We start from the raw sequence: 21932 nt of genomic DNA on the forward strand, positions 1-21932 counted from the left end.
AGAAGCTGGAAACACCCCAGATGCCCCTCAACTGAAGAATGGATACAGAAATTGTGGTACATCTACACAATGGAATATTACTCAGCAATGAAAAACAAGGAAATCATGAAATTTGCAGGTAAATGGTGGGAACTGGAAAGGATCATCCTGAGTGAGCTGTCCCAGAAACAGAAAGACACACATGGTATATACTCACTCATATAGACATATAATATAGGATAAACCTACTAAAATCTGTACATCTAAAGAAACTAATCAAGAGGGAGGACTCTGACTAAAATGCTCAATCTCCATCCCAAAAGGCAAAGAGTATGTTTTCTTTAATGATGTGACCTCTTGAATAGCAACTATACTCCAAGGCAGGTCCCATACTCAACACAGGCTGGACTTAATAAGTTAGAAAGAGAGAGAACATAAAATTGGCTGAGATGGGGAGAGGAAGTGGGAGTGGATCTGATAGGAGTCTGGGGGGGGGAATAATATCAAAATACATTGTCTGACATCTTCAAAGAATTAATAAAAATATTATTCAAAACCATTGCCCTTGAGTGCAATATTTTTCTTAGCCCTTCCATATTTTCAAAGCTTATTTTTTAGATAGTCATGTGTTTGTTTCGTGTGTGTTTGAGGTGAGTTCAGAGGACAACTTTTGATTCTGTTTTTTTTTTCCTTCTACCAGGCCATCAGCTCTGGTGACAGGGGCCTTTCCCAGAGCCACCTCACTGGCCCCACCATTTTCAAAAAAATTTAAATAATATTATGTGTCATTTTCACGATGAAATATTAAAAAGTATAGATGAGGTAAACTAGATTCTCCTTAAAATAAAAAGTAAATGGGGAGGGAGGAGACAGAAAAATGCCCTAAATTTTTTTTGACCAGTTTTTGGTATGCTCTCATGAATTTTCATATAAATATTAGAAATTTCTCTTACTTGCCAAAATGTTACCCCATCACCACCAGCGCTAAAATGCGGTATCCAGAATCCAAAAGCCTTGCTATTTCAAACACGATACATACAGTACTAAATGAAACTACCTTCTCACACTGACCTAACCACTTGTCAATGACAGCCACTAGCCAAAGACCCTGTGGCATCTGACATGGGTGCCAGAAACCTGGCTCTAGCTGTCTAGATGCTTAGCTTAATGCTTTGATGCTACAAATAAAGTTCAGAGTAGACACTGAACTTTTTCCACTAACACTGGACATCTATGGAATTCAGAGAAAGAAAGGAAGTGGCATTAAACCGTTAAGCACAAACAAATGTGTGGGAGAAGCTGGAGTGAAACCCAGATTGTTTTCCAGATTTTTAGGTAGCCTGTCCTCCACACATTTTTTTTCTATCTTATAATAATAAACTTGGTTATTTGCAGAGTTTAAAGAGCCTCTGTGTAAAGATAATTTACCTGAATCAGCATAAAGAAAACTAAAATCATCTTCCCTCCAAAACCCAAGCATTCTGCCTTCTTGTTCATAGACTCTTTCCCCCTCCCCAATAAAATTCAGCGGTTAATGTAAGCCTTGTGTTTGGTATGGCTAATTCAGTTTTCTGCTTCCCTGTTCATACATATTAAAGGATTCAATGACATAATCGGCTTCGCTTTTCACTTGGTTGCTTAGGGCTCTTAAAAATAAAACAGAAATATCCACAGCTGTTATAGACAATCACTCAGCTCTTCTGGGAGAAAATATAGATATAGAGACAGGTGGTTCCTCTCTAGGCACACAAGCAGAATCGAGGAGCTGGCACCACAGCTGTGTTGCCCAGAGATAACCGCTGAACTCCCAGGATCTCATTGCTAAATATGGTTGCCTTCAGACAGTCAGGATCAAGGCAGTGGCTTGTCTTGAATCTTGCTTCTCCTGGAAATTGACCAAGTTTCCATTATAGAGGATACCTCAGGTATTTCAGCAAGTCTAGAAAAAAAAAAAAAAAGGAACCTGGCAGCAGGCCTGACAGGAGGCCTTCCTACCATTTTGACAGCTACCCTGATGGGAAAATCTTGATTTGGGGGTCCAATCCAGCAAAGTCATGGGAAGCATGGGAAGCTGATAGTTCACATGGGTCTACAGGAGAAAGTGATTGACACTGTCTAATTCTACCTTTAAAATAACACAAACCCAATCTAGCCAAACCTTCTCACTGCTCCTGAGAGAATGTGAGACCATAGCAACCATGACTCTTTTAAACATTGCCTGCCTGTGCTGTCTCCTGCTCCCTTCAGCTGCCTGAAAAGCTTGCCTTATAAGCTTTTGAATCCTTTTTTTCTTTTTAATTTTTTGAAGCCCCCTCCCTCAACTGCCCCCAGTTCCACCCTCCCTCCCTCTTCCCCCATACCCTTCCCCTAGTCCACTGAAAGGGGGAGTTCTCTACCATTGCCATCTGCCCATAGCTTATTAAGTCTTGTCAAGCCTGCCTGGATCCTCTTCCTCTATGGCCTGGCAAGGCTGCAGCACCAGGGGCGAATGATCAAAGAGCAGTCACCTGAGTTCGTGATTGAGGCAGCTCCTGCTCCCCTCACTCGGAGATCCACATGGAGACTGAGATGCCAATCAGATATATCTGAGCAAGAGGGCTAGGTCTTCTCCATGCATGGACCTCAGTTGGTGCATCAGTCTCTGACCCCCTAGGCTCAGATCCTTTAGTTTGGTTGGTCTCCTTGTGGTGCTCCTGTCCCCTCCATGTCCCTCTATCCCCAATCCCCTCTTCTTCCATAAGACTCCCTGCACTCTGCCCAAAGTTTGGCCATGAGTCTCAGCATCTGCTTCAATCCCCTGTAAGTCTCTGAAGAAAGAAATAGAAGAAGATATCACAAGAAGGAAAGATCTCCAACGCTCATGGCTTGGTAGGATTAACATAGTAAAAATGGCCAACTTACCAAGAGCGATCTACAGATTCAATGCAATTCCCATCAAATTACCAACACAATTCTTTACAGACCATGAAAGAAAAATTCTCAACTTCGTATGGGATAACAACAACAGAATAGCTAGAAACAATCCTCTACAATAAAAGATCTTCTGGAGATATTTCCATCCTTGATCCCAAGCTGTACTCTAGAGTAACAGTAATGAAAACCTGCATGGTACTGGCATAGAAACAGACTGGTGGATCAATGGAATTGAATTGAAGACCCAGAATAAATCCACACACCTATGGACACCTGATTTTTGACAAAGATGCCAAGACCATACAAAAAAAAAAAAGACAGCATCTTCAAAAAACAGTGCTAGTCTAACTGGAAGTCAACATGTAGAAAAATGCAAATAGACCCATATCTATCACCCTGCACAAAATTTAAGTCCAAGTGGATCAAAGATCTCAACATAAAATTAGACACACTAAATCTGTTGGAAGAAAAAGTGGCAAGAGCCTGGAACTCATTGGCACAAGTCTTTGAACCTTAATGCCCCTGCACAATGCCTGCAGCTTGGGTTCAAAGCATCTTCTCCACCTCATCCCCATGAGCCACAGATGTGACCAAGTCAGACTACTCCCAGGTAGTGAGTCTGAACAGCAAATCAAACATTATGAGTGTCTATATAACCCTTCTATCCTACATAAGGCCTGTCCAAACCAACCCATGGAGTTATGCTTAAACACTGATGATCAAATCTTCTGATCATGGAGCTGCAGAGAAAGAGGTGGCTTGGCATTGTTGCCCCCCCCTTCCCTTCCCATAAGCTCTTCCCCCGTAACTGTAGAGAGTTCTTCAGTATACATGTTCTCTCTCTCTCTCTCTCTCTCTCTCTCTCTCTCTCTCTCTCTCTCACACACACACACACACACACACTCATGGGTACACACACAGGCACACACACATTTTAATTTTGTCCTTTATCCATTGAGGACCAGACATTTTAGATAACGATGTTCGAAAGCAGTAGAATACATGAATGAAATTTTAAAACTACTGCACATGCTCAGGGAAAGACCAGGCTCAGAGAAGACAGAAGACACTTTTATTCAAACATAGCCAGGAAGCTAGCACAAATGAATAGAGCCTATAACAAATGAATACAAATCAAAAATAAGAAGCAGAAGATCCTGAAGAAGAATCTGAATTCTAATGCCACCACATACCCTTGAAAGTGCACAGAGAAATGTACAGCCTGTGTAAACAGAAAAAGTTAGAGGATAGAAACTGTCCCTATAAAGAGACATAAAGGCAGATAAGCTAGACAAGAATTTTCGAACAACTTATGTTGGCCAGGTATGGTGGTATAAGCATACAATCAAAGCACTCTGTGTGGAGTGGTGAGGCTCATGAGTTCAATGCCAGCCTAGGACACAGCAAGTTCCAAGCCAGCATGAGATACATAGTCATCTCCAAATACAACAAAGCAAACAAACAAAAAGTTTACGACACCCAGCAAACTAACTGAAAAGGAAGAAAGCCAGGCAGGGAAATAATAGATGCATAAAATAGAAATATCAATAGACTAGAAGCCTAACACTAGCCAGGCAGTGGTGGTGCATGCCTTTAATCCCAATATTTGGGAGGCAGAGGCAGGCAGATCTCTGAGTTCAAGACTAGCCTGGTCTACAGAGTGAGCTCCAGGACGGCCAAGGCTACAGAGAAGCCCTGTCCCTAAACACAAAACAAAAGAAAAAAGGAAACCTAACACTAAGCCAAAAACAAAAACACTATAATAAAAAAAAAAATCACTAGAGAGAACCAACTGTAGGTTTCATCAGCCATAAATTACTTGGACCACAAAGAGAAAGAAATAAGATTTAAGAAAGGAGAACAGAGCCTAGGGGACATATCATGTGAGTCACACTAGGAAAAGAGACAATGTGAAAAATAATCAAGTAACGGTCAGACTTCTCAGTTATGATGAATATATGCATACACACACCTACCTATGTGGAATGAACCTGGAAACACACACGTGGAGAAGCATTCCAAGCAACCTACCGAGAGGCAAACACAAGGAGGACCCTGAGTGTCACATAAGGGAAACAACTCATCCCATACAAATGATGCTCAAAAAGATACAGCAATTTTACAGTCTTAAATACTAGTTCTCATAAGAACTTCTGAAGGGCCAGTGATGGTCCTCAGGGCATAAGCACGCTTGCTCCCTGGCCTGATGACCTGGTGACAGTAGGAGAGAACTAACTCCCACAAGTAGTCCACTGACCTCAAAATGCACACCATGGGGTTTGCACTCAGACAAGCGCGCGCACACACACACACACACTACGAATTTTTAAAAATTAAAATTAAAAAAAAATAACTTCTGGAGTCCAGAAGGCAAGGACCTGATATATTAGAAATAGAAAAAAAAAAACCACTGTTGAACAAGAATCTTATTCTTGATGATATTCCTTTAAAAATGAAAACAATGATACCCCAACCAAGGACAATGCATGGAGAGGATCTAAAAACCCCTCCTCAGATGTAGCCCATAGACTCAGTCTTCAGGTGGGTGTCCTAGTAAGGGAAACAGGGGCTGTCTCTGACATGAACTCAGTGGCAGGCTCTTTGGTCACTTCCTTCTGAGGGGGGAGCAGCCATACCAGGCCACAGAGGAAGACAATGCAGCCAGTCTGATGAGACCTGATAGGCTAAGGTCAAATAGAAGGGGAGGAGGACATCCCCTATCAGGGGACTATGGGAGGGGCATAGGGGGAGAAAAGGGAGGGAGGGAGGGATTAGGAAGAGACAAGGGAGGGGGCCACAGCTGGAATACAAAGTGAATAAATTGTGATAAATAATAATAATAATAAAATTTTCAAAAAAATGAAAACAGTGGGAGCTGAGGAGATGGCTGGGTGGGTAGAGTTTATATTGTACCAATATGAGAACTTGTGTTTACAACTAAGCAGGGCTCTTAGGGGCTCACAGAGATTGAAATGACACAGACCCTGTATGGCTCTGAGCTGGCCCTCCACATATACCTTGTGGTTGTTTAGCTTGGTGTTCTTGTGGGACTCCCAAAAATGGGAGTATCTCCGACTCTTCTGCCTGCTCTTGGGACCTTTTTCCTCCTACTGGGTTGCCTCATCCAGCCTTGCTATGAGGGTTTGTGCCTAGTCTCATTGGATCTTGTTAGGCCATGTTTAGCTCTGGGAGGCCCCCTCTTTTTTTTTTTTTTTTTTTTTTTTTTTGAAGGTTATCAGAGGAAATTTCAGTCAGGATGTAATGTATGAGAAAAAAAATAATCATCATCATAATAAAAAGAACCACAGCACCCACATGAAAAGCCAGAGGAAGTGCTGTACAGCTGAAATTCTGAGGTTGGGAAACAGAGACAGGCTGCTCTCTAGGGTTTATCGGCCAACTAGTCTACCTGAATCTATTAGCTCCAAGTTCCATGAGAAACTCTGTCTCAAAAAATAAAGTGCAGAGCCAGCGAGATGGCTCGCAAGTTCCCGCTGCCAAGCTTGATACCCTGAGTTCAACCCCATGAAATCACATGGTCGAAGGGATGAGCTGACTCCTGAAAGAGATGACCTCCACCTGTGCAGCAATATATGACCTACACACATGCACACACACACGCATGCACACACACACACACACACAAAATTAATAATATTTATATGATTAAAAATAAATTAGGTGGAGAGCGACAGAGAGAGATACCCAATATTGGCCTCGGGCTTCATCCTGTGCACCTGTGTGCACACACACGCATGCACTATACACGCACACATCTATACATGTCGGAAAAGAAAGATATCCTCAGATAAACAAAGGCTAAAAGAATCTGTTACCATCGGAGGCTGCCCCCCCCAAAAAAAAAAGCTAAAAAAAAAAGTCTTAACAGCTGAAAGAAAAAGACATGAGGTGGTCACTTGAAACCACACAAATTAGAAATCGTAAATTCCAGTTAAGGTAAATACACAGACAATTGTAAAATGCAGAGTGTTGGTAATAATATTTTATGATTCCTTTGCTACTGTTTTCCACACGGTTTGAGATTAGTGTGTTAGAAAATTGTTACTCTAAATCCTATAAATCCATGTTTTTATTTTCTCTCTAATTTGAGGCATACAGTTTTCAAGTATTAGCTCAAGATTTGTAATACAGTATATAAATACACAAATTTATCACAGCAACTCAAAGATTTGGGGACAAAGATATAAAGGGGCAGTATTTATATATATATAAAATGTTGGTGTTAAACCAGAATAAATAAGTCCAAGTTTGAATGTTACACTCTTGGGGTGTTAAGTTCCAATTACAGTTTTTGCCAAAATAATAAAAAACAATCCTAAAATTGTTGTGGAACCACAACAGACCCTGAGTATCCTAGGCAACATGAGTAAAAATAAACAACCAGCTGAGGCTGAAGCTCAGGGTAGGGCCCTTGTCTGGCATTCAGGAGGCCCTTGGTCCAATCTCCAGCATGAAAGGAAGCAAGCAGAATAGACAGGGACAGAAAGAAAAAGAAAAGAGGTAAGGAGAGAGAGAGAGAGAAAAAAAAACCCTAGAAATTATACTACCTAATTTCAAACTATACTACAGGCTAGTAATTAAAACAGCATGGTGCTAGCTAAACAAACAAAACCCAGACATATACATGAACAGAGAACACAGAAATAAATCTGTGCATTTATAGTCAGAGGATCTCTGATGAAAGTGCCAGGAATAAACAAGTGGAAAAGGAAAGCTTCTTTATTAGTCAGGGTTCTCTAGAGAAACAGAGCAGATAGGATGACATATATATGTAATATACATTATATATACATTATTTTTACTTTTATGTTAATTACAGTTTATTCACTTTGTATCCCAGCTGTAGCTCCCTTCCTCATTCCCTCCTAATCCCACCCTCCCTTCCTCATCTCCTCCCACGCCTCTCTCTGAGTCCACTGATAGGGGAGGCCCTCCTCCCCTTCCATCTGACCCTAACCTATCAGATCTCATCAGGACTGGCTGCATTGTCTTCCTCTATGGCCTGGCAAGGCTGCTCCCCCCTCAGAGGAAAGTGATCAAAGAGCCAGCCACTGAGTTCATGAGTTCAGAGACAAACCCTGTTCCCCTTACTAGGACACACACTTGGACACTGAGCTGCGATGGGCTACATCTGAACATGGGTTCTAGGTTATATGCATGAATGGTCCTTGGTTGGAGTATTTATCAGTCTCAGAAAAGACCCCAGGCCCAGATTTTTTGGTTCTGTTGCTCTCCTTGAGCTCTTGTCCTCTCCAGGTCTTTTTATCTCCCCTTTCAAAAGATTCCCTGTACTCTGCCCAAAGTTTGGTTATGAGCCTCAGCGTCTGCTTTGATACCCTGCTGGGTAGAGTCTTTCAGAGGCCCTCTGTGGTAGGCTCCTGTCCTGTTTCCTGTTTTTTCCCTCTTACGATGTTCGTCCCGTTTGCCTTTCTGAGTGAGGATTTATTTATTACACTGTTTATTAAATTTCACCTAAGAGGCTGAGAACCTCGTAGAACCTGCGAACCACAGTGGCTGTCTCACACTGGCGTGACCAACAACGAGGTAGTTGCTGGGTCCATAGGCTGGTGCCTCAGCAAGTCCAGTCTGGGGTCAGAAACCTGGAAAGCTCCTGGTGAGCCGCTGATCCTGAGTCAGTGGTGAAAGCCCAGGATCTGAGGTCAGTGGAGGGGTCCGCAGCAACAGCACAGGAGAAACCAGCTGGGAGGCAAAAAAAAAGGATGCTGTCCCAGCAAGAGGGCAGGTCAACAGAATGAATGGTCTTCCTCCCACTGTGTCCTTCTGTTTGAGACTTTGTCATTTTTATGTGCTTGAGTATTTTGCCTGCGTGGATTTCTGTGCACTGAGTGCATGGTGCATACCTTGCCCGCAGAGGCCAGATCCCCTGGAACTGGAGTTACAGAGGGTTGCGAGTGGCCACACAGACGGGGCACATCCAGTGCTTTTTTTTTTTAATTAACCATTTATTTTCTTTTTTTCTTTAATTTAATTTTATTTTATTAATTACACTTTATTCATTTTTTATCCCCCGATAAGCCCTTCCCTTCCTGGTCCCAGCCTCCCTCCCCCTTTATCAAGAATGCCCCTCCCCAAGTTCACTGAAAAGGGAGGTCTTCCTCTCCTTCCTTCTGATCCTAGTCTATCAGATCTCATCAGGAGTGGTTGCACTGTCTTCCTCTGTGGCCTGGTAAGGCAGCTCCCCCCTCAGGGGGAGGTGATCAAAGAGCAGGCCAATCAGTTCATATCAGAAGCAGTCTCTCTTCCCATTACTATGGAACCCACTTGGACACTGAACTGCCATGGGCTACATCTGTGCAGGGGTTCTAGGTTATCTCCATGCATGGTACTTGGTTGGAGTATGAGTCTCTGGGAAGACCCCTGTGTTCAAATTTCTTGTTCTGTTGCTCTCCTTGTGGAGTTCCTATCCTCTCCAGATCTTACTATTTCCCACTTTTTACATAAGATTCCATGCACATTGCCCAACAGTTGGCTGTAAGTCTCAGCATCTGCTTTGATAGTCTGCAGGGCAGAGCCTCTCAGAGGCCCTCTGTGGCAGGTTCCTAACTTGTTTCCTGTTTTCTTCTTCTGATGTCCATCCTCTTTGCCTTTTGGGATTGGGATTGAGCATTTTAGTCAGGGTCCTCTCTCTTGATTAGTTTCTTTAGATGTACAGATTTTAGTAGGTTTATCCTATGTTATGTGCTCTGAGCGGCTGAGCCATCTCTCCAGCCCCGCAAGCCCTTTTCTATCTGGGCTGCTTCAAGAAAGTATCACTCACACTTGGTGTGGGTCTTTCCCTGCCAAGAACCTGGTCAATTCTCCAGGCAAGGCTCTCTACCCCAGTGACTTTTTAATTTGTGCTACATTGGCACTAAAACCAACCATCACAGACAGGATCTTCAAAAGTGACGGGGAGGGGGGAGGAAATAAGCTATCTGCATGCGGAAGGGTGAATCGAACTTACACCAGGTACGAAAATCGATCTAAAATGCATGAAGGGGTCAAATGTAAGTGGTGAAAAGCTACTAGGAAAACTACAGAAATGTTACTAGGGGGAAAAAAACGGGAAATTGCTTGTGCTTTTCGAATAGAAGCTTCTTATTAGCACATATTAATTATACGGAGCAATGGATCTCATCATAACATTTTCATGCACGTACATAATATGCTTTGATCCTATTTACTCCTCCATCACTCCCCCTCTCTTGTCCCCACTCCCCTCCACCCTTAGTCTAACAGTCTTCCCAAATAGTCTCCTTTCTTTCGTATCTTTTCATTTTTAGATTCCAATGTATAAAAGCATGACATTTTTCTCCCCCAGTCTGGGCTGACTCAATATGATGATCCCTAGCTGTACCTATTTTCTTGAAAATAACATAATTTCTTTCTCCTTTATAGCCTAATAAACCTCCATTGTGTATATGCACCACAATTTCTTTATTCAACCGTTAGTGGGTACCTAGGCTGATCCCAATGGTTTTCTGCTGAGAATGGTGCCCCCGATAAAGGTGTGTGCAGATCTTCCCATTTCTTTTCTGCCGCTCTGAGAAAAAGAAGCAACTTAGGGAAGGGAAAGGATTTATTTGGCTCCCATAAACCATGGAGCAATGCTGCTCGCTGACTCACCGGCTCACTGAAGCTCAGGACCACCTGCTAAGGATGGGTGGCCTACAGGGGCTGGGCCCTCCTGCACCCACTAACGATCAAGATGACTCCCCCACACGAACACGCCCCCAGGCCAATCTAGTCTAGGTAATTTCTCTTTTTAATTAATTAATTAAACTAATTATATTAGTTTATTTACTTTACATCCCCAGGGTGCTTTCTCCCTCCCCGTACCCTCACTTCCCCTCCTTCTCCCTTCCCTTCTCCTTTTTCCCCCCAGAAAAGGGACACCCCCTCCGGGGGGGCGGGGGTGTCACCACGGGGAAGTGATCCAAAAGCAGGCAATAGAGTCCATATCATCAGGCATCCCATATGAAGTTCAAGCTGCCAGTCGGCTACATGGGTGCAGGGGGCCTAGGTTCAGATCATGCATGCTCCCTGGTTGATGTCTCGGTCTCTGAAAGCTCCCATGCAACTGAGTTAGTTGCCTCTGTTGGTCTTCTTGTGGGGTTCCTATCCCCTCCAGATTCTTCCATGTTTCCCCCAACACTTCCACAGGACCCCCCAGAGTTCTGCCCCATGCTTGGCTGCAAGTCTCAGCATCTGTTTCAATCAGCTGCTGGCTGGAGCCTCCCAGAGGACAGTCAAGTTAAGCTCCTGTCTGAAAGCATGGCTGAGTATCATTACTAGTGTCAGGGGCTGGATCTCTACCGTGGGGTGGGTCTCAGGTTGGAGCAACTATTTCTCAGTGGAGGCTTTCATCTCAGGCTATGCCAAGTTGACAAAGAAAGCCTACAAGGATAGTAGGTCTCTACCTTACATCCTGACTTAGAAATCTCCAAGCATATAACCAAGAGTAGTATAATAGCTTAACTATATGGTAGTTCTACTCTTAATTCCTTGAAAAACCACCATACTAATTTTTACAGTCGCTGAACTAATTTACATTCCTACCAACATCCTGTAAGGGTTCCTGGGGAAAGATTTTTGATCTTGGTCTGCACAATGATTTTGTTTGGGTATGAAATGAAAATGACACGCAACAAAATAAAAAATAGACAAATACGATTACATTTTCATTTAAAAGCTTCTGCACAGTATATGATACAATCAATGAAATAAAGTGACAACATATAGAATGTAAGAAAATCTCTATAAACCATGCACCTGATAAGGTAGATATTAATATCCAAAATATGCAAGGAATTCAACTCAATACCAAGAAAACAAATACTCCTATTTGAGAATGGGCAAAGGACATATCAAAAGAAGACACCCAAATTGCCAGCAGGTATATGAAAAATAGTATTCAGCACCATAAATCATCAGGGAAATTGTATTAAACCACAGATATCATCTTATACCTGCGAAAATGGCTGTTATAAAAATGACAACAAAAATAGTGGTGATGAGGATGTGCAGAGAATAGAACCCTTGTCCACAGTTGATAAAAATGTAAATTAGTTTAGGCTTATGGAAAGCAGCATGATGATCCCTCAGAAAATGCAATACAAGTAAATCCAAAGGAAATGAAAGCCACACCTCAGAAGTTATCTGCACAGCTCCGTTCACAGCAGCATTCATCATTCACAATAACAAAGATATGGAAACAACTCCGGCGCCTCTTAACAGATAAGTGGATAAAGAAAATGCGGTTGTGTATGTGCGAATATCCTGTTGCACTCCATAAGTATATACAATTTTTATTTGTTGATCATACCATAATAAAGCTGAGGCAGTGACAGGATGGAGGAGAGAGATAGCAACACGGTATCAGTTGGAGACTTGCCGTAGGCTACTCTCACTAATGAACGGTAGAGCCAGACAGAAGATAAGTGAGGAAATAGAAGAGCAGATGAACAACACAATTCATTTACTGGATCTAGCCGACATCCATAGCTAAAACAGGACCACACTGTGAGGTATTATCCTAGGTAGACAATCTAGAAGGTCACAAATTCTCAACAGATTCTAAAAGACAAAAATCATACTAAGTTATCTTCGCCTACCACGTTGAGATAAAGTTAGAAATCAGGAACCAAAAGAAACTGAAAAATTCATCAATTTGTAGAAATGGGGGAAAAAAAAACACTTAACCTATGTATTCAAGGAGAAATCACAAGAGGAAAATTTTTCAAATACAACTGAGTGAAAATATATAATGTACCAAAACTTACTAAATACAGTAAAAAAAAAAAAAGTAAAGGAGGAAGTTCATAGCACTACAGTGGAAACCTGAAGTAGGCTAACTCCATAAAGAAAGGATCACTTAGCTCAAAGAATCACGGTCACACAGCATGGTGTAGAGGCAAGCTTTGATCCTTCCACCCTCCACCTGCCCTTCCAGCTCCAGCATTCTGTACTGGAGGGCCGTCTTTCTGGCAGAGTCCCAGGGTGGCATGTCTAAAAGACAGGAGTGTGTGTGTCTAACTCTTAGAAAGCCACTTAGTACCATCATAAGGACCAACATTTGTCACTGATCTAACTTCAACCACCACTCAGCGATCCTACCTCCAAATACTTGTGGATTTAGAGAACGAGTTTCCAACACAAGCAATTGTTGGAACATATTTAACTCACAGCACATCTACTTACGTGTTTGCTGACCTGTTTATCATGTGCCTTCCCTTGCTCTGAAACTGCAGGATCTGGGGAGTTTCTGACCTATTCACCGTTATGTCACCATCATCTAGCAAAGGTGTTAATAGAAGAGTCTCAATGTATAGTTACTGAATGGGTAAAGAAGCTAAAAGAACTTAATAACGCATTGATAAATCGAGGGCCTCTGTGATCAAAAGGCCATTGTTACTCGTTGTGTTGGGCATCTGAAATGCCATCTTGTGGTTGGCCTGCCCACCACCTACTGGAGACAAAGTCTTCTCTAAGCAAACCAAGCGGTGAGCACAGTTTGAAACAAGTGGCCTGGAGAAAAGTCCATTAGAATTCAAAGCCTGGTGGGGTTAGGGGTGGGGATTATAAGAGAAAGTGCTGATCGGGGACCCAGATACTTCAGTAGACTTCTTGGATCAGAGCCAAGTGAGAATCCAACCTTTCCTCAAGGGAGTTTCCATTGGGATTAGGCCCAGCCATACAAGAAAAGTCCTGGTGTATGTATGACTAAGCCAGAGAGACAAGATCACAAATCACAGCAGGCAAAAGCTTCAGCCTTGAATGCCTTCAGGCCTGACATCAATCAGGTGACCACTGAGACAGCTGAGGAGCAAGTAGACACTGTGAACTCAAGGACGCTGATTCTCTCAGAGTTGTAAATTCTAGAAGAAATGCCTTGAGATCTCTTGAAATGGAACAAGAAGAGAAGTAAGATCTAAAACACCCAAGGCCCGGATGGGTGTGATGGTGCGTGCCTGTAATCATAGCATTCCAGAGGCAGAGGCAAGTGGATCTCTGTGAGTCTGAGGACAGCCTGGTCTACATAGTAAATTCTAGGCCAGCCAAAGCTACACAGTGAGACCTTGTCTCAAAAAAGCAATAAATGGATAATAAATCAAAGATTAAAACAACTATATTTAAAATCACATCATTGAATTGTACTAAGTGAGTTTGGGGTTTTTTGGTTTTTGTTTTTTGGTTTTTTTTTTGTTTTTTTTTTTTTTGAGCTTGCTTTAATTAACTTGGCCATGATGAATTGGGTTGGTGGTCTTTCCCTTCCCATCTTTGGAACTAACAACAGTTGTGAGCTGTCATGTGGGTGCTGAAAATTGACCAGGGTCCTCTGGAAAAGTAGTCAGTGCTCTCACCAGCTGAGCTAGCTCTCCTGCCCCCATAAGGGGGATTTTTTTTCTTGTTGTTGTTTGCTTTGTTGTTGTTTTGTTTGGGCAACAGGGTTTTTCTGCACAGCCCTGGTTGTCCTGGAACTCATTTCGTAGACAAGGCTGGCCATAGACTCACAGAGATCCTCCTGACTCTGCCTCCCAGGCGTTGGGGTTAAATGGGTGTCATCACCACAGCCCAGTTGCATTTTTTTTCTTTCTTCTCTCTTACAGAAATAAGACTGCTTCAGCCTTAGCAAAATAATGAATTTCCATTTTCTGAACAGATTCAAATGACAGTAATGAATCTAGCAAAAGATTTCACAACAAGTAAATGAAAGAGCCTGTTGGATGCTGGTTTGGGAAAACAAACCACAAACCAGAGCCCTGTATTAATATTAAAAATCATTTATCACATACTTACCTTAGCTTAACCTTAGATAATGGTTGTAAAAACAAGAAGAGGCTAGAGATGGTTCAGCTGGCAAATCGCTTGTCATGAAAGTATAACAACCTGAGTTCAAACCACAGAACCCATGTTTAAGAAGCTGGGTGTGCAAAGTTTGCTCAAGTACACAAAAGGGATATTTGCTCAACCATGTTTATAGCGGCATTATTTGTAATAGCCAGAACTTGGAAACAACCCAGATGTCCCTCAACGGAGGAATGGGTACAAAAATTGTGGTATTTTTACACAATGGAATACTACTCAGCAATCAAAAAGGAGGAAATCATGAAATTTGCAGACAAATGGTGGGATCTAGAAAAGATCATCCTGAGTGAAATATCCCAGAAGGAGAAAGACAAACACGGTATATACTCACTTATATAGACCTATAAGATACGATAAACATAATGAAATCTATACACCTAAAAAAGATAATCAAGAGAGCTGACATGGGGTAAGATTATCAATCCTCGTTTAGAAAGACAGATGGGATGCGCATTGAACATATGACAGGAGTCTACTGAGCGCATTTGAAAGACTCTAACTAGCAGTGTTTTCAAAGCAAAGACTCATGACCAAACCTTTGGCAGAGTACAGGGAATCATAAGAAAGAAGGGGAGTTAGTCTGATGAGGAAAGGATAGGAGCTCCACAAGGACCAAATATATCTGGGCACAGGGTCTTTTCTGAGACTGACATGCAACCAAGGACCATGTATGAATGTAACCTAGAACCTCTGCTCAGATGTAGCCTGTGGTAGCTCAGTAACCAATTGGTTTCCCATAGTGAGGGGAACAAGGACTATTTCTAACAGGAACTCAATGACTGGCTCTTTGGCCTCCCCACCCCCCAAGGGAGGAGCAGTCCTGTTAGGCCACAGAGGAGAGCTTTGCAGCCAGTCCTGAAGATACCTGATAAAACAGGATCAGATGAATGGGGAGGAGGTCCCCCCTATTAGTGGACTTGGCAAGGGGCACGGTGGAGATGAGGGAGGGAGGGAGGGACTGGGAGGGAATGAGGGATCGGGACACAGCTGGGATACAGAGTTAATAAAATGTAAAAAAAAAAAAAAAAAATCTCAAATCAGAGAAAAGGTAGAGTAGTCCCCCAGAAAACATGACTGTTTCCTTGTGTCATCTACAAAGAAATATTCTCATGTTCATTTTCATGTATATTTTTCAATATATTGAGTATGATGTAAATAATAAAATATGTTAATGGCAAAAAAAAAGAAGCTGGGTGTGGTGGTCTGTGCTTATGATGCTGGCCGTGGAGAAGTGGAGAGAGGAGGGTTTCTGGAGTTTGGTGGCCAGCAAGCCTACCCAACGTGCTGAGGCACAGACTAATATGAGACCCTGTAGTTCTCATTTTAAAAACTACTTAATTTGGAGCATTTTGGCCTCTACCTCCCTTCCACCAACCCCCTAATTCTAGGTAGGAGAGAGAAGGGCTGCCAACTCCTTTATTCCTCCTAACTGTTTAGGGTCAGTGGGTTGTTTTAGGGCTATGCCAGTCTCCGTCAACAGCAAACATAGCTGGCAGCCTCCTCCAAGCTGTTACACCCCGAAGCGTCTCTCTCCGTCTGTCTCCAAACTGCCACACCGTCCACCTCTCTGGTCTCTCTAAACCGCTCCGTGACACACGCCAACACCACATGCCACACTCTCTCTTTCTGTGGGTTCTCATATGTATATCCTCAGAGCCCTAGACCACACTCCTCTCCATGCAGCAAGAGGCACAAGGCAAGCCATTGCCAGCTGACAAAAGCCACGCCCAGCATGAGACAATTAACAGGTGTGGACAAACACCTCTTGGGATTAAAACAAAAACACATTTGCATCACATAACTGAGTTTTTAAAGAAGCCGAAGCTTCCATTACAAGGCCCTGTGTCAAAGCAGGGTGGATGAAGGAGTGACCTCAGAAGTTGTTGACCTCTGGCCTTCATGCAGATGCACAGCATGGGCACTTAGACACACGCGTGCACAAAACACAGAGTTTTGATAAAAGATACCTAGAATCTGGCCATTCTTGAGCACTGACGTACTTCATCCTTCCTTGCCGTACAAGTGAGGCTGTGGGTAATACAGCTTTTTGTTCATCACAGCTGCTTTCCTTTAAGAAGATAATGCCACGGATACCCTCCCCTCCCCTTTGCCCTCACCGCTGATTGCTGGGGTTGCTGTGAGCCTCCCTGAGGGCATGAGCACAGGAGAGCCTTCAGTCTGACCAGCTCAGATACCTCTCAGGCCCAGATCCAGGCCTTTGAACTGGCCCACCCCAACATCTACCCCATAGATGAACTGCTAGAGTGCTTGAAAAGGCCAATCCTATAGATCCAAAACGACAGGACCTCCATGATGCAGGACAAACAACAGGATATCCAAGAGGAGTCCCACTGAGGTTTCAGTATTGATTGATGGAACAGCAGAAGCCAGAGGCCTGTAGCAGACCAATAAGTCACTGCACTGAACACTTGCAAGCAAAGAGGTGTGGACAGAAGGGTATACTGTGAGACACACTGTGACACACTACAGCTTCCATAACGAGATTTTTTTCCTCTGTTGGGAGGAGGTTGCAAGGGTGGAAGGTAGGTGTGAGGGATGGGGGAGATGAGTGAGATTGAGGTGCATGATGTAAAAATCACAAAAAAAAAATAAATAAATAAAAATAAGAAGTGAAAAAGAAGAAGGAGAGGACAAGATGTCATGTAGAAGACTCCCTTGCCAGGTTCCATCATTCCCACCTAGACCTGCCCTGCACCCCGTCATGGCTCCAGGCCTCAGCCTCTCTGTTCCTCAATCCTTCACACAGACCCAGCATCTGATGCCTAACCGTGCACTGTTTTCCTTCTTGGCTATGTTCTGCTACGGAGCCTGCTCCGTGTCTGAGCATTGGCTCGTTTGGATTCTGTGCTGATACAATCGTAACAGCATCTTTCCAAGAAACCTCCCTCCAGTTCCCACCTAGCCTGCAGAGCCTCACACGGGATCCTGACAGGGAGGCCACATTCTCAGGTCTATCCTGGTGGTGGCAAATGAGACTGTCTTTTCATTTATCATGACTTAATTTCTCCAACTCGATTATAGATCTCTTGAAATAGAGATTAATCTTCAGAGCCTTTCCCACTCTACCTAATACGGTTCCTGATGACAAAATTATTAGCTAATTGATTTAAATTACTTCCTTATCACCAATGTAACTCCCACATCATTGTCTGAGCAGGTAGGGTGGACGGCTGGCTTGGCGCAAATTTAGGGTTTAGGAAATCTCTCCCAGCCCAAGGCCTATCTCCCTTTGCCAGGAGACTCAAAATAACCACAGTACTCATTTCGTTTGAATCAAGGCCTTGAGAACTCTTGTTAAAACGTGAATGTCATCTTGAAGAGATAACACGGGGCTATCAATGCCTATTAATAACATCAAATATTACTAGCTTATCAGGGAAGAACAACCCGAAATACAAAAGGGCAGACTTGAATCAGCCCAACAATTTAGGACCAAATCCTGAATATTTTAGCAAGAGGCAGGTGCCTACTGAAAGGAGCAGGGGTCCCTAAACACTCAAAACACCTGGCAGAGCACCCAAAATAGATTAATAACTACCGTGTTTTAGCCTAGTCTTTGTAGTCATTCTCTATCCTTTCTGTAGACTACTTCATCTCTGTCACTGAAGTAAGAGTTATCTTCCACTTTTAAGCGTAGATAACCAAGTCAGACAGATATTAAGATGAACACCGGGCTTCTTCCAAACTGCACAGGTGACCAATGAGCATGGCTATCCAGTCTCTGGTGTCTACTAAAGCTCTGTGCTCCCTGTCACAGAGTTTGACAGTTGCTTTTTATTACTATAGTCCTGAGTTTACAAAAAGGCACTCCACCACCCACAGGAACCTCAATGTGCTTCCCATCTCAAGTTATCTTTCTTGTTGCCATAATAAACATCCTGCAAAAGCAACTTGTTGGAGAATACATCAAGGGCTTATTTGGGCGCACAATTCGGCAGGAGCTGAAAGTGGTGGTCATGTTGCATGCATATTCAGGAAGCAGAGAGAGGTAAATGTTTGGAATCAGCCCATTTCTCCTTTCTGTGTTGTCCAGAACCTCTGCCCATTGAATGCTAAGATTCACAACTGAAGTAGATCTTCCCTTTCAGTTTCCCTTGTCTAGACAATTCATCACAGGCACGCCTACAGGCCTGTCTCCTGGGTGATGTAGATGCCGTCAAGTAGATAATATGAACCATCACGCTGCCCTATTCCTCCACGTCATCGATAAATATAACTCCTGAAGTTCGAGCTCACAAAGATCGTTTCCAGAGCCCTTATATTTCCCAAGAGACACAACCGCCCAGCCTCACTGAAAGCTTCCTACCTTTTTGTCTTTTTTTAGCTCTTTCCCTGCAATTACCCTACAAAACCACCATTCAAGTCCATGGTCCTCTACTGTCCCCAAATCTTTCATGCAAGACTAGCTGATATCACAGAAACCTTGCACCGTAGCAAGCATATGTACCTGCAGAAACACAGCCAGCATATGTGAATACCTTACAAAAAGAAAATGTTAAACATTGCTATGCAAGATTAGAAGACACAAAGAATACAAGCAAACAGCAACCTGAGGAACATGCTCACAGCATATAGAATCAAAGGCTGATTTTCCTAATTTATACAAAGTTCTTAGAGATACGCCCATCCCTCCAATAGCATTTTTACATATGAAATGTGTGTGTGTAGGAAAATCAGAAGTTCGGATCCATTTAATTATGACTTAATCATAATTGAGGCGAATACTGTTTGAAACCACAGTGTGATGTTATTTCACACTTACTAGACTGGAAAAACTTTGTAAGATCGATGCCTAGCCTTAGAGAGAACAGGAAATGGATCCATAATGAACTATAATTTAGAAGGTAATTAGTACAATTTTGAAAAGGCATTCTCAAATTTACACCTTTGCCCGGGTGTATGAGACTGAATGTGCTTTTTACACACACACACACACACACACACACACACACACACATGCACGCACTCACACACATTTGACGTAATCAGACCTGTATCTGTATTTGGAAAGATGGACTGACTTCCCATCTAGGTCTAGCTAGACAGAGTTTATAGCGTCCCAGGTGCCAACTATAAGGTCTTGCTGACAACTAGAGGGGCTGGGCGGGTGGGGGTCCTAGCTACCCAACCACCAGGAAAGAAGCAATGCCAATAGGGGCCTTAAAATTCTCAGTGAACAAATGGTGGAGCCACGGGGTATCTGTGAAGATTGCCCCTCTCCATCTCACTGAAAAGGCACCACGCATTTTCCACTATGTTTGTCTGGAGGTTGCTATAGCAACAGAGGGCCCCAGAAGCTGATTTTCTGTTTACCTCTTGCTGCAGGATGCAGAAGCATCACAGTCGTGGGTGCTCAAGAAAGAGGAAAGCTTGCAATCCCCAGAAAATATTTACATCTAACCCTTCATTTTCCATGTCTAACCACCATGCTGATCTGCACACATTCTAGAAAGCTCTAATGCCTTCTTGATAGTTCATATAGCTTTAGACTAAATTTCCCTCAAGACCACCTTCAGGCCTAAAAATAGTAGCTGTGGCACAAGAACTCCCTCTCATTTGAATAAGAAAGGTAATTTTTAGACATCATTTTCGATTGTCCATTTATAACTAACTAGTACTCGAATACCTATTTTGAAGTCATTAAGGCTTGCCTTTGAAATCCAAGTACACAGAGTATATTGACTTAAACACTGATGGTTGGCTGTATTAACTCTAATTATCTACCATAGCAACAATTTACCCAGCCAAGGAGGGTAACCATCATGGAGGAGGGGGCCGACGAGGAGGAGGCTGTTTATTTCCTGTAGTTTTGACTAATTTAGCTTTACTCTTCGTATTCATGGAAACTTGCCAGGAGCTAAAAGTATTGTGGCTGTTTTCGGGGGGTCGGGCAGCAATGAGAGTTCATCGGGATAAACGGCGGCACACTTTCCATGTACCGTGCCCATCTGTCCGCACCGCTTTCCTCAGACGATGCTCTCGTGGATACTGGAAACGGTTATTGTCACAGCTAACTCCTGTATTCTTGCTTTGCTATGGCTGCTGCAGAGTCCGGCCCCGAGTGTTTAAGACTCAGTCTCATGTAAAGCTACCAAGCGTGGAACACCTTCCCAAACAATTTCACTGGCTTATTCTTCTAACCTAGGACGTCCTTCCTCTACTGTCTCTCCAGTTTTTACTGCATGGAGGAACAGGCTTGCTTTCTTTGCTTGCCTGCCTGCCTGCTTGCTTGCTTGTTTTTTAACAGATGAATGGCAAACCTAGGGCATTGGCTACACTAGGCAAGGATTCTACCACTAAGCGGTATTCCCAACCTTTGGTAATATGCAATTTTCAGGCTAGCCTTGAACTCAAGATCCTCCTGACCCAGCCTTGTAGATACTAGAAGTAAGGGGTTTTGACCATACTTTGGTATGGTTAGCAGAGGTCATGATGTTTCCACCTTCTTGTTTTCTGTCACCTTTTGTTCTGCAATCTTGTAGCTTCCTCAGGGCCTGCATACTGGCACAAAAGGACTCAAAGATTCACAAACGTCTTCTTCCCACCCTCTTCACAAGAAGGTAAGGAACTGCTTAAGAAGTAAAAACTAGCTGCTCAAGGTAGTGGTGCACACCTTTAATCCCAGCACTTGGGAGGCAGAGGCAGGTGGATCTCTGTGAGTTCAAGACCAGCCTGGTTTATGGAGTTCTAGGCCAGCTATGCCTCCAAAGAGAAGCCTTGTCTTTTAAAAAAAAATCAGAAAAAGAGGAAAAGAAGGAAGAAGAGGACAAAGGGGAGGAAGAGGAAGAGGAGGACGAGGAAGAAGATGACAAGGACAGGAGGAGGAGGAAGAGGAAACTATCTACATTTGCCTGGGCTCTTCTAAACCTAGCAAGCCAGCAACACACACACTGCAACAGTAAAGCCAGGCCTTGGGAATTGACTTTCCTAGTGTTGTGCCTGTAGGAGTAGATCTGAACTCAGGTGAGGTCAGTGACCCCATGAAAGGGAGGTGCCTCCTTACACAGTAGCTACTCAGGCTACAATCCAGGCTGAGGCAGGCACGCAGAGCAACCTGGGACTTCACTTGGTTTGGGGTATAAACATCGTCTAATAATGTGATCTTTATCTACACATATTATGCAAGCAAA

Source organism: Psammomys obesus, unplaced genomic scaffold, assembly GCF_907164565.1.
Source record: "Psammomys obesus unplaced genomic scaffold, mPsaObe1.curated_primary_1811, whole genome shotgun sequence".
Classification (NCBI taxonomy): Eukaryota; Metazoa; Chordata; class Mammalia; order Rodentia; family Muridae; genus Psammomys; species Psammomys obesus.